This window comes from Canis aureus, chromosome X, assembly GCF_053574225.1.
Source record: "Canis aureus isolate CA01 chromosome X, VMU_Caureus_v.1.0, whole genome shotgun sequence".
Classification (NCBI taxonomy): Eukaryota; Metazoa; Chordata; class Mammalia; order Carnivora; family Canidae; genus Canis; species Canis aureus.
Genome location: NC_135649.1, coordinates 14,303,301 through 14,315,659, shown reverse-complemented (window position 1 = coordinate 14,315,659; position 12,359 = coordinate 14,303,301).

The following is a 12,359-nucleotide window of genomic DNA, read 5'->3' as shown; positions in this document are numbered from 1 at the left end:
GTTACAAACAGATGGATCACCTGAAATTGTAATTAATGTTGATTGCAGCCTCCTATTAACCATCCCACTTCTTGAGATACCAGATGTCATGGTCACTGCTATTCACAGAAGTCTGATCTCACAAAAGACCTTAGAACAACTCACACTGCACCTCTGGCTATTACCTTCCTCACTGCCACTGCCCCAAATTCCCTCAGTCCCAGCTTCCTATCATTCACTGAATTCCCAACATGCTTCCTAGCTGAGCTTATCCAAGTTATAGTTGTAAACATCCTACAAACACATCTGAGCATAGTCTGGAACCACAGAAGGGAGATATTGTAAAAGGTAAAAGTTTTGTCCAAGCACACGATCATTAAGTGAAGAAGCAATATATTCTAAATTCACCGAGGTTTTTTAGATTTTATAGCAAGTTACTACTTGTATCAACGTCCTTCAGAGAAAGAGAATATATATTAGATATAGAAACTTATAGGAGTTGTTGACTCACATGATTATAAAGGCTGAGACGTCCAAGATCTGTAGTTGACAAACTGGAGACAGGAAAGCCAAGTGTCTAGCCAGTCCTAATGTGAAGGCCCGAGAACCACCAGACCCAAGTTTAAGTTCCAGTCTGACTTCAAGTCCACAGGCAAGAGAAGATCAATGTTCTAGCTGGAAAATAGTCAGGCAGAGATAATGAATTTGCACTTATTGAGCCTTTTAGTTCTATTCAGGATTTCAAAGGATTAGATAAGGCCCACCAACATTGGGGAGAGAGTCTGTCAATTCAAATGTTAATCTCATCCAGAAACACCCTCATAGACACACTCAGAAAGTTTAATGAAGTATCTGTGGCCTGCTAAGGCTGACACATAAAATCAACATCACAAATGCACCCCTTCTCAACTTGGCACCCATAGGGTTCTATTTAAACCATACTTAATCTCCAAATAAAGATAGTAACAAGGTCAGAGCTTCACCTAACATGATATAGATACTTGCATACAACAAAAAACACATCAATTCCTTTCCCAGGAAAAGAGGTAAAGCCCTTGAGCAATATTCACTCTTATCTTTGATATAGTATAACTTAAATACTGTGATGTAAAAAGTTTTTAAAGTTTTTATTTAAATTCCAGTTAGTTAACAATGTAACTAGCTACTCTATACACATGTAATATTAGTTTCACACGTATAATATAGTGATTCAACACAAATCAAAAAGCAGTAATAGATATGCAAAAAAATAAAGAGAAGTGAATCCAAGTATATAACTAAAGCCAATTGTGAGAGAACACAAGAAAAAAAAAACAAAGAAATGGAAAAAATAACCATAAAACAAGTAACAAAATGGCAATTAAGTAAATACCTATTACTAATTACTTTGAATGCAAATGGAATGAACACTCCAATCAAAAGACATAGGGTGACAAAATGGATTTAAAAAAAAGACCCATCTAGGCAGACAGCCTGTCTTACTATCCTGTCTGCCTCAACCTTGCAGGGTATTCAATAAACATCTATCTTCTTTATTTTTTTAAAAGACCCATCTATATGCTGCCCACAAGAGATTAACTCCAAGCCTAAAGACACATGCAGATTGAAACTGAAGGGATGAAAAAGCATTTACCATGCAAATGGCTGTGAAAATAATGCAAAGGTAGCTACACTTATATCAAACAAAACAGACTTTAAAACAATGACTCTAACAAGAGACAAAGAAGGACACTATACAATCATAAATGGGACAATCCAACAAGATATAACAATTGCAAATATTTATGCATCCAGAATGGGAGCACCCAAAATACATAAAGCAGTTTATAACAAACAAAAGGAAATAACCAATAGTAGTAAAATAATAGTAGGGGACTTTAACACCCCACTTACATTGATAGACCATTCAAATGGGAAATCAACAAGAAAATAGTCGCTTTGAATGACACATTGAAACAGATGGATCTAACGAACACATTCAGAACATGCCATCATAAAACAGAATACACATGCTTTTCAAGAGCACATGCGATTCTCCAGAACATATCACATATTAGGCCACAAAACAAGTCTCAAGAAATTCAAAAGGATTAAGTCTTCCATGTATCTTTTCTGAGCAAAACAGTATGAAACTAGAAATCACAAGAAAAAAATCTGGAAGGATCACAAATACATCGAGGTTAAAAGTGAATGAAAAATGAATGGATCAACCAAGAAACCAAGAGAAAATCAAAAATACATGGAAAAAAATAAAAATGAAAACACAATGGCCCAAAATCTTTGAGATGCAGCAAAAGCAGTTTAAGGAGGGAAGTATATAGCAATACAAGCCTAATTCAAGAAGCAAGAATGTTCTTGGGTTGCCTGGGTGGTTCAGCAGTTGAGCATCTGCCTTCGGCTCAGGGCATGATCCTGGGGTTCCACGATTGGGTCCCGCATTGGGCTCCCTGCATGGAGTTTGCTTCTCCCTCTGCCTATGTCTCTGCCTCTCTCTCTCTCTCTCTCTGTGTGTGTGTGTGTGTGTGTGTGTGTGTGTGTGTCTCATGAATAAATAAAATCTTTAAAAAAAAGAACATTCTCAAACAACCTAACCTCTCACCTAAAGGTGCAAGAAAGAACAAACAAAACCCAAAAAGTCAGAAGGAAAAAATAAATAAATAAAATGTAGAGCAGAAAGGAAATAAAAACTAAAAAATAATAATAATTAAAAAACAATAGAACAGATCAATAAAAGCAGGAGCTTGTTCTTTGAAAAGATTAATGAATTGATAAATCTTTACTAAGACTCATCAAAACAAAGTGGGGTGGGGAGGAAGACTCAACAAAATCAGAAAAGAGGAGAAATAACAACCAACACCACAGAAATACAAAGAACTTTAAGAGAATATTATGAAAAACTATATGCCAACAAATTGGACAGGCTAGAAAAAAATGGAAAAAGTCCTAGAAACATATAACCTCCCAAAACTGAATAGGAAGAACTAGAAAATTTGAACAGATTGATTACCAACAATGAAATGGAATCAGTAATCAAAATACTCCCAACAAACAAAAGTCCAGGACCAGCACAGGTGAATTTTACCCAACACTTAAAGAAGAGTCAATACCTATTCTTCTCAAACTATCCCAAAAAAGAGAAGAGAAAGGAAAGCTTCCAAATTCATTCTATGAGGCCAGCATTACCCTGATACCGAAACCAGGTAAAGACAACTATAAGCCAATACCAGTAAGAACATTGATGGAGGGATTCCTGGGTGGCGGAGCGGTTTAGTGCCTGCCTTTGGCCCAGGGCGCGATCCTGGAGACCCGGGATCGAATCCCACGTCGGGCTCCCAGTGCATGGAGCCTGCTTCTCCCTCTGCCTATGTCTCTGCCTCTCTCTCTCTCTCTGTGTGTATGACTATCATAAATAAATAAAAATTTAAAAAAAGAACATTGATGGAAAAATCCTCAACAAAATATTAGCAAACCAAATCCAAGAATACATTTAAAAAGTTGGGCAGCCCGGTTGGCTCAGTGGTTTAGTGCTGCCTTCAGTCCAGGGCCTGATCCTGGAGACCCGGGATTGAGTCCCATATCAGGCTCCCTGCGTAGAGCCCGCTTCTCCCTCTGCCTGTGTCTCTGCTTCTCTCTTTTTCTCTGTCTTTATCTCTGTGTCTCTCATGAATAAATAAATAAAATCTTTAAAAAAAGTTATCCACCACGATCAAGTGGAACTTATTCCCAGGATGTAAACATGGTTCAATATTTGCAAATCATTCAATGTGATGCATCAAATCAATAAGAGAAAGGATAAAAACAATAAGGTTATTTCAATAGATGCAGAAAAAAGCATTTGACAAAGTACAACAACATCCATTCATGATAAAAAGCCTCAACAAAGTAGGTTTATAGGGAATGTACCTCAACATAATAAAGGCCATAAAAACTCACAGCTAAGATCATATTCAACGGTAAAAACTGAGAACTTTTTCCGTATAAGGTTAAGAACAAGACAAGGATGTCCATGCTCACCACTTTCATTGACCATAGTACTTAAAGTCCTAACCACAGCAATCATACAAGAAAAAGTAATAAAAGGCATCCAAATCAGTAAGGAAGAAGTAATTTTCATTATTCGTAGATGACATGATACTGTATGTTGAAAACCCTAAGGGGATCCCTGGGTGGCGCACCAGTTTGGTACCTGCCTTCGGCCCAGGGCACAATCCTGGAGACCTAGGATTGAGTCCCACGTCGGGCTCCCTGCATGGAGACTGCTTCTACCTCTGCCTGTGTCTCTGCCCACCCCCCCTCTCTGTGTCTCTCGTGAATAAATAAATAAAATCTTTAAAAAAGAAAGAAAACCCTAAGGACTCCCAAAAAACTGCTAGAACTGATAAAATAATTATATAGTCAATTAATCTTTGACAAAAGAGGCAAGGCTATGCAGTGGGGAAAACAAATTGCACTGAGATAACTGGACAGCTACATGCAAAAGAATGAAGCTAGACCACTTTATTACACCATTCACAAAAATAAACTCAAAATGGATTAAAGACCTAAATGTGACACCTGAAATCATAAAATCTAGAAGACTGCATAGGCAGTAATTTCTCTGACATTGGCCATAGCAACATGTTTCTAGGTATGTCCCAGGAGGCAAGGGAAACAAAAGCAAAAAGTAACCATTAGGAGTACTTCAAAAAAAAAAGCTTATGCAGAGCAGAGGAAACAATCAACAAAACTAAAAGATTATCTACTGAATGGGAAAAGATATTTGCAAATGACATATCCAATAAAAGGTTAGTGTCCAAAAGATATAAAGAATTTACACAACTCAACACCAAAAAACTAAATCATCCAATTACAAATGAGCGGAAGATATGAAGAGACATTTCTCTAAAGAAGACATACAGATGGTCAACAAACACGTAAAAAGATGTTCAACTTCACTAATAATCAGGGAAATGCATATCAAAACCACAATGAAAAAAAAACCACAATGAGATTATCACCTCATTCCTGTCAGAATGGCTACAATCAAAAACATAAGAAACAAGTGTTGGTGAGGGTGTAGAGAAAATGGAAATCTTACGCACTGGTGATGGAAATAAGAACTGGTGCAGCCACTGTGGAAAACAGTATGGAGGTTCCTTAAAAACTTAAAAATAGAATTACCATATGATCCAGTAATTCCACTACTGGGTATTTACCCAAAGAATACAAAAACACTAATTCAAAAAGATATATGCGGGGGGGAGGAGCAAGATGGCGGAAGAGTAGGGTCTCCAAATCACCTGTCTCCACCAAATTACCTAGAAAACCTTCAAATTATCCTGAAAATCTATGAATTCGGCCTGAGAATTAAAGAGAGAACACCTGGAATGCAACAGTGAGGAGAGTTCGCGCTTCTATCAAGGTAGGAAGACGGGGAAAAAGAAGTAAAGAAACAAAGGCCTCCAAGGGGGAGGGGCCCCGTGAGGAGCCGGGCTGAGGCCGGGGCGAGTGTCCCCAGGACAGGAGAGCCCCGTCCCGGAGACGCAGGAGCTGCACCGACCTTCCCGGGCGGAAAGGGGCTCGCAGGGAGGTGGAGCAGGACCCAGGAGGGCGGGGGTGCCCTCGGGCTCCCTGGGACAGTAACAGACACCTGCGCCCCGGGGAGAGCGCGCCGAGCTCCCTAAGGGCTGCAGCGCGCACGGCGGGACCCGGGAGCAGCTCGGAGGGGCTTGGGCGGCGGCTCCGCGGAGGGGGCTGAGGGGCGGGAGCAGCTGCGGGGGGGCTCAGGCGGCGGCTCCGCGGAGGGGGCTGCGCGGCCGGGAGCAGCTCGGAGGGGCTCGGGCAGAGGAAGAGGCTCCGTGCGGAGGGGGCTGCGCAGTACCAGGAGCAGCTCGGGGTGCTCGGGCGGCGGCTCCGCGGAGGGGGTTGCGCGGCCCGGGAGCGCGAATCCACCAGCGCAGGCCCCGGAGCACAGGGCGCCCGGACACAGCCCAGGATCCGGCCTCCCCCGGGACAGGCAGAGGCCGGGAGGGCCCAGGACAGCAAGGACGCTCCTGCCCCGAGCTGAGCAGATCAGCGGCCCCGCCCCGGAGCCTCCAGGCCCTGCAGACGGAGTTCCTGCCGGAGCTGAATCCAGGTTTCCAGAGCTGCCCCGCCACTGGGGCTGTTCCTCCTGCGGCCTCACGGGGTAAACAACCCCCCCTGAGCCCTGCACCAGGCAGGGGCACAGCAGCTCCCCCAACTGCTAACACCTGAAAATCAGCACAGCAGACCCCTCCCCCAGAAGACCAGCTAGACTGACAACTTCCAGGAGAAGCCAAGGGACTTAAAGTACACAGAATCAGAAGATACTCCCCGTGGTTCTTTTTTGTTTGTTTGTTTTTGTTTTGTTTTGTTTTGTTTTGCTTTTTGATTTGTTTCCTTCCCCCACCCCCTTTTTTTCTCCTTTCTTTTTCTTTCTTTTTCTTCTTTTTTTTTCCGTTTTTTTTCTTCCCTTTTTTTTCTCTTTCTCTTTTCTTTCCTTCTTTCTCTCCTCTCTTTTTCTCTTTTTCCCAATACAACTTGCTTTTGGCCACTCTGCACTGAGCAAAATGACTAGAAGGAAAACCTCACCTCAAAAGAAAGAATCAGAAACAGTCCTCTCTCCCACAGAGTTACAAAATCTGGATTACATTTCAATGTCAGAAAGCCAATTCAGAAGCACTATTATACAGCTACTGGTGGCTCTAGAAAAAAGTATAAAGGACTCAAGAGACTTCATGACTGCAGAATTTAGAGCTAATCAGGCAGAAATTAAAAATCAATTGAATGAGATGCAATCCAAACTAGAAGTCCTAACGACGAGGGTTAACGAGGTGGAAGAACGAGTGAGTGACCTAGAAGACAAGTTGATAGCAAAGAGGGAAACTGAGGAAAAAAGAGACAAACAATTAAAAGACCATGAAGATAGATTAAGGGAAATAAACGACAGCCTGAGGAAGAAAAACCTACGTTTAATTGGGGTTCCCGAGGGCGCCGAAAGGGACAGAGGGCCAGAATATGTATTTGAACAAATTCTAGCTGAAAACTTTCCTAATCTGGGAAGGGAAACAGGCATTCAGATCCAGGAAATAGAGAGATCCCCCCCTAAAATCAATAAAAACCGTTCAACACCTCGACATTTAATTGTGAAGCTTGCAAATTCCAAAGATAAAGAGAAGATCCTTAAAGCAGCAAGAGACAAGAAATCCCTGACTTTTATGGGGAGGAGTATTAGGGTAACAGCAGACCTCTCCACAGAGACCTGGCAGGCCAGAAAGGGCTGGCAGGATATATTCAGGGTCCTAAAGGAGAAGAACATGCAACCAAGAATACTTTATCCAGCAAGGCTCTCATTCAAAATGGAAGGAGAGATAAAGAGCTTCCAAGACAGGCAGCAACTAAAAGAATATGTGACCTCCAAACCAGCTCTGCAAGAAATTTTAAGGGGGACTCTTAAAATTCCCCTTTAAGAAGAAGTTCAGTGGAACAGTCCACAAAAACAAAGACTGAATAGATATCATGATGACACTAAACTCATATCTCTCAATAGTAACTCTGAATGTGAACGGGCTTAATGACCCCATCAAAAGGCGCAGGGTTTCAGACTGGATAAAAAAGCAGGACCCATCTATTTGCTGTCTACAAGAGACTCATTTTAGACAGAAGGACACCTACAGCCTGAAAATAAAAGGTTGGAGAACCATTTACCATTCGAATGGTCCTCAAAAGAAAGCAGGGGTAGCCATCCTTATATCAGATAAACTAAAATTTACCCCAAAGACTGTAGTGAGAGATGAAGAGGGACACTATATCATACTTAAAGGATCTATTCAACAAGAGGACTTAACAATCCTCAATATATATGCTCCAAATGTGGGAGCTGCCAAATATATAAATCAATTATTAACCAAAGTGAAGAAATACTTAGATAATAATACACTTATACTTGGTGACTTCAATCTAGCTCTTTCTATACTCGATAGGTCTTCTAAGCAAAACATCTCCAAAGAAACGAGAGCTTTAAATGATACACTGGACCAGATGGATTTCACAGATATCTACAGAACTTTACATCCAAACTCAACTGAATACACATTCTTCTCAAGCGCACATGGAACTTTCTCCAGAATAGACCACATACTGGGTCACAAATCGGGTCTGAACCGATACCAAAAGATTGGGATCGTCCCCTGCATATTCTCAGACCATAATGCCTTGAAATTAGAACTAAATCACAACAAGAAGTTTGGAAGGACCTCAAACACGTGGAGGTTAAGGACCATCCTGCTAAAAGATGAAAGGGTCAACCAGGAAATTAAGGAAGAATTAAAAAGATTCATGGAAACTAATGAGAATGAAGATACAACCGTTCAAAATCTTTGGGATGCAGCAAAAGCAGTCCTAAGGGGGAAATACATCGCAATACAAGCATCCATTCAAAAACTGGAAAGAACTCAAATACAGAAGCTAACCTTACACATTAAGGAGCTAGAGAAAAAACAACAGATGGGTCCCACGCCCAGCAGAAGAAGAGAGTTAATTAAAATTCGAGCAGAACTCAACGAAATCGAGACCAGAAGAACTGTGGAACAGATCAACAGAACCAGGAGTTGGTTCTTTGAAAGAATTAATAAGATAGATAAACCATCAGCCAGCCTTATTAAAAAGAAGAGAGAGAAGACTCAAATTAATAAAATTATGAATGAGAAAGGAGAGATCACTACCAACACCAAGGAAATACAAACGATTTTAAAAACATATTATGAACAGCTATACGCCAATAAATTAGGCAATCTAGAAGAAATGGACGCATTCCTGGAAAGCCACAAACTACCAAAACTGGAACAGGAAGAAATAGAAAAACTGAACAGGCCAATAACCAGGGAGGAAATTGAAGCAGTCATCAAAAACCTCCCAAGACACAAGAGTCCAGGGCCAGATGGCTTCCCAGGGGAATTTTATCAAACGTTTAAAGAAGAAACCATACCTATTCTCCTAAAGCTGTTTGGAAAGATAGAAAGAGATGGAGTACTTCCAAATTCGTTCTATGAGGCCAGCATCACCTTAATTCCAAAACCAGACAAAGACCCCACCAAAAAGGAGAATTACAGACCAATATCCCTGATGAACATGGATGCAAAAATTCTCAACAAGATACTGGCCGATAGGATCCAACAGTACATTAAAAAAATTATTCACCATGACCAAGTAGGATTTATCCCTGGGACACAAGGCTAGTTCAACACCCGTAAAACAATCAATGTGATTCATCATATCAGCAAGAGAAAAACCAAGAACCATATGATCCTCTCATTGGATGCAGAGAAAGCATTTGACAAAATACAGCATCCATTCCTGATCAAAACTCTTCAGAGTGTAGGGATAGAGGGAACATTCCTCGACATCTTAAAAGCCATCTATGAAAAGCCCACAGCAAATATCATTCTCAATGGGGAAGCACTGGGAGCCTTTCCCCTAAAATCAGGAACAAGACAGGGATGTCCACTCTTACCACTGCTGTTCAGCATAGTACTGGAAGTCCTAGCCTCAGCAATCAGACAACAAAAAGACATTAAAGGCATTCAAATGGGCAAAGAAGAAGTCAAACTCTCCCTCTTCGCCGATGACATGATACTCTACATAGAAAACCCAAAAGTCTCCACCCCAAGATTGCTGGAACTCATACAGCAATTCGGTAGCGTGGCAGGATACAAAATCAATGCCCAGAAGTCAGTGGCATTTCTATACACTAACAATGAGACTGAAGAAAGAGAAATTAAGGAGTCAATCCCATTTACAATTGCACCCAAAAGCATAAGATACCTAGGAATAAACCTAACCAAAGATGTAAAGGATCTATACCCTCAAAACTATAGAACACTTCTGAAAGAAATTGAGGAAGACACAAAGAGATGGAAAAATATTCCATGCTCATGGATTGGCAGAATTAATATTGTGAAAATGTCAATGTTACCCAGGGCAATTTACACGTTTAATGCAATCCCTATCAAAATACCATGGACTTTCTTCAGAGAGTTAGAACAAATTATTTTAAGATTTGTGTGGAATCAGAAAAGACCCCGAATAGCCAGGGGAATTTTAAAAAAGAAAACCATATCTGGGGGCATCACAATGCCAGATTTCAGGTTGTACTACAAAGCTGTGGTCATCAAGACAGTGTGGTACTGGCACAAAAACAGACATATAGATCAGTGGAACAGAATAGAGAATCCAGAAGTGGACCCTGAACTTTATGGGCAACTAATATTCGATAAAGGAGGAAAGACTATCCATTGGAAGAAAGTCTTTTCAATAAATGGTGCTGGGAAAATTGGACATCCACATGCAGAAGAATGAAACTAGACCACTCTCTTTCACCATACACAAAGATAAACTCAAAATGGATGAAAGATCTAAATGTGAGACAAGATTCCATCAAAATCCTAGAGGAGAACACAGGCAACACCCTTTTTGAACTCGGCCATAGTAACTTCTTGCAAGATACATCCACGAAGGCAAAAGAAACAAAAGCAAAAATGAACTATTGGGACTTCATCAAGATAAGAAGCTTTTGCACAGCAAAGGATACAGTCAACAAAACTCAAAGACAACCTACAGAATGGGAGAAGATATTTGCAAATGACATATCAGATAAAGGGCTAGTTTCCAAGATCTATAAAGAACTTATCAAACTCAACACCAAAGAAACAAACAATCCAATCATGAAATGGGCAAAAGACATGAACAGAAATCTCACAGAGGAAGACATAGACATGGCCAACATGCACATGAGAAAATGCTCTGCATCACTTGCCATCAGGGAAATACAAATCAAAACCACAATGAGATACCACCTCACACCAGTGAGAATGGGGAAAATTAACAAGGCAGGAAACAACAAATGTTGGAGAGGATGCGGAGAAAAGGGAACCCTCTTACACTGTTGGTGGGAATGTGAACTGGTGCAGCCACTCTGGAAAACTGTGTGGAGGTTCCTCAAACAGTTAAAAATATACCTGCCCTACGACCCAGCAATTGCACTGTTGGGGATTTACCCCAAAGATACAAATGCAATGAAACGCCGGGACACCTGCACCCCGATGTTTATATCAGCAATGGCCACGATAGCCAAACTGTGGAAGGAGCCTCGGTGTCCAACGAAAGAGGAATGGATAAAGAAGATGTGGTTTATGTATACAATGGAATATTACTCAGCTATTAGAAATGACAAATACCCACCATTTGCTTCAACGTGGATGGAACTGGAGGGTATCATGCTGAGTGAAGTAAGCCAGTCGGAGAAGGACAAACATTATATTTTCTCATTCATTTGGGGAATATAAATAATAGTGAAAGGGAATATAAGGGAAGGGGGAAGAAATGTGTGGGAAATATCAGAAAGGGAGACAGAACGTAAAGACTGCTAACTCTGGGAAACGAACTAGGGGTGGTGGAAGGGGAGGAGGGCGGGGGGTGGGAGTGAATGGGTGACGGGCACTGGGGGTTATTCTGTATGTTAGTAAATTGAACACCAATAAAAATTAAATTAAAAAAAAGATATATGCACCATTATGTTTATTTTAGTATTATTTACAATAACTAAATTACCGAAACAACCCAAGTGTCTCTCAATAAATGAATGGATAAAGGAGAAGTGGTATATATATATATATTCAGCCAAAAAAAAAAAAAAAGGATGAAATCTTGCCATTTGCAACAACATGGATGGAGCTAGAGAGTATTATGCTAAGTGAAATAACTCAGTCAGAGAAAGCCAAATATCATATGATATCACTCGTATATGGAATTTAAGAAACAAAACAAAGAAAAAAAGGACACACCAAAAACCAGACTCTTAAATAGAATAAACTGATCGTTACCAAAGAGGAAGTGGATGGGAGGATGGGAGAAATAGGTAAAGTGTACGTTTATCATGATGAGCACTGAGTAATGTATAGAACTATTTAATGAGTATATTGTACACCTGAAACTAATATAACACAGTATCTTAACTATGCTGGAATTAAAATTTTAAACCCACACACAAGGAAAAAATGACTGGCAGAGGGGGGCTAAAGAAATATTTGGAGACACAATGACTCTCATTTTTTTAATTTGTTGGAAACTATAGAACAACATTTTCAAGAAGCTCAACAAATCCCAAACTCCAGAAACACAACAAAAAGAACATCAAGGCATATTCCAAATTCCTGAAAGGAAGAAACAGTCTTAAAAGTAGCCAGAGATTTAAAAAAAAAAAGACACATTACTTAAAGGGGGAAAAAAATAAAAGGGGGAAAAATAAAGATTACTGTACACTTATCACTGGGAACAATGTAAGGTAAAAGACAGTGAAGTTCTGAAAGTAAAAACTAATTAAC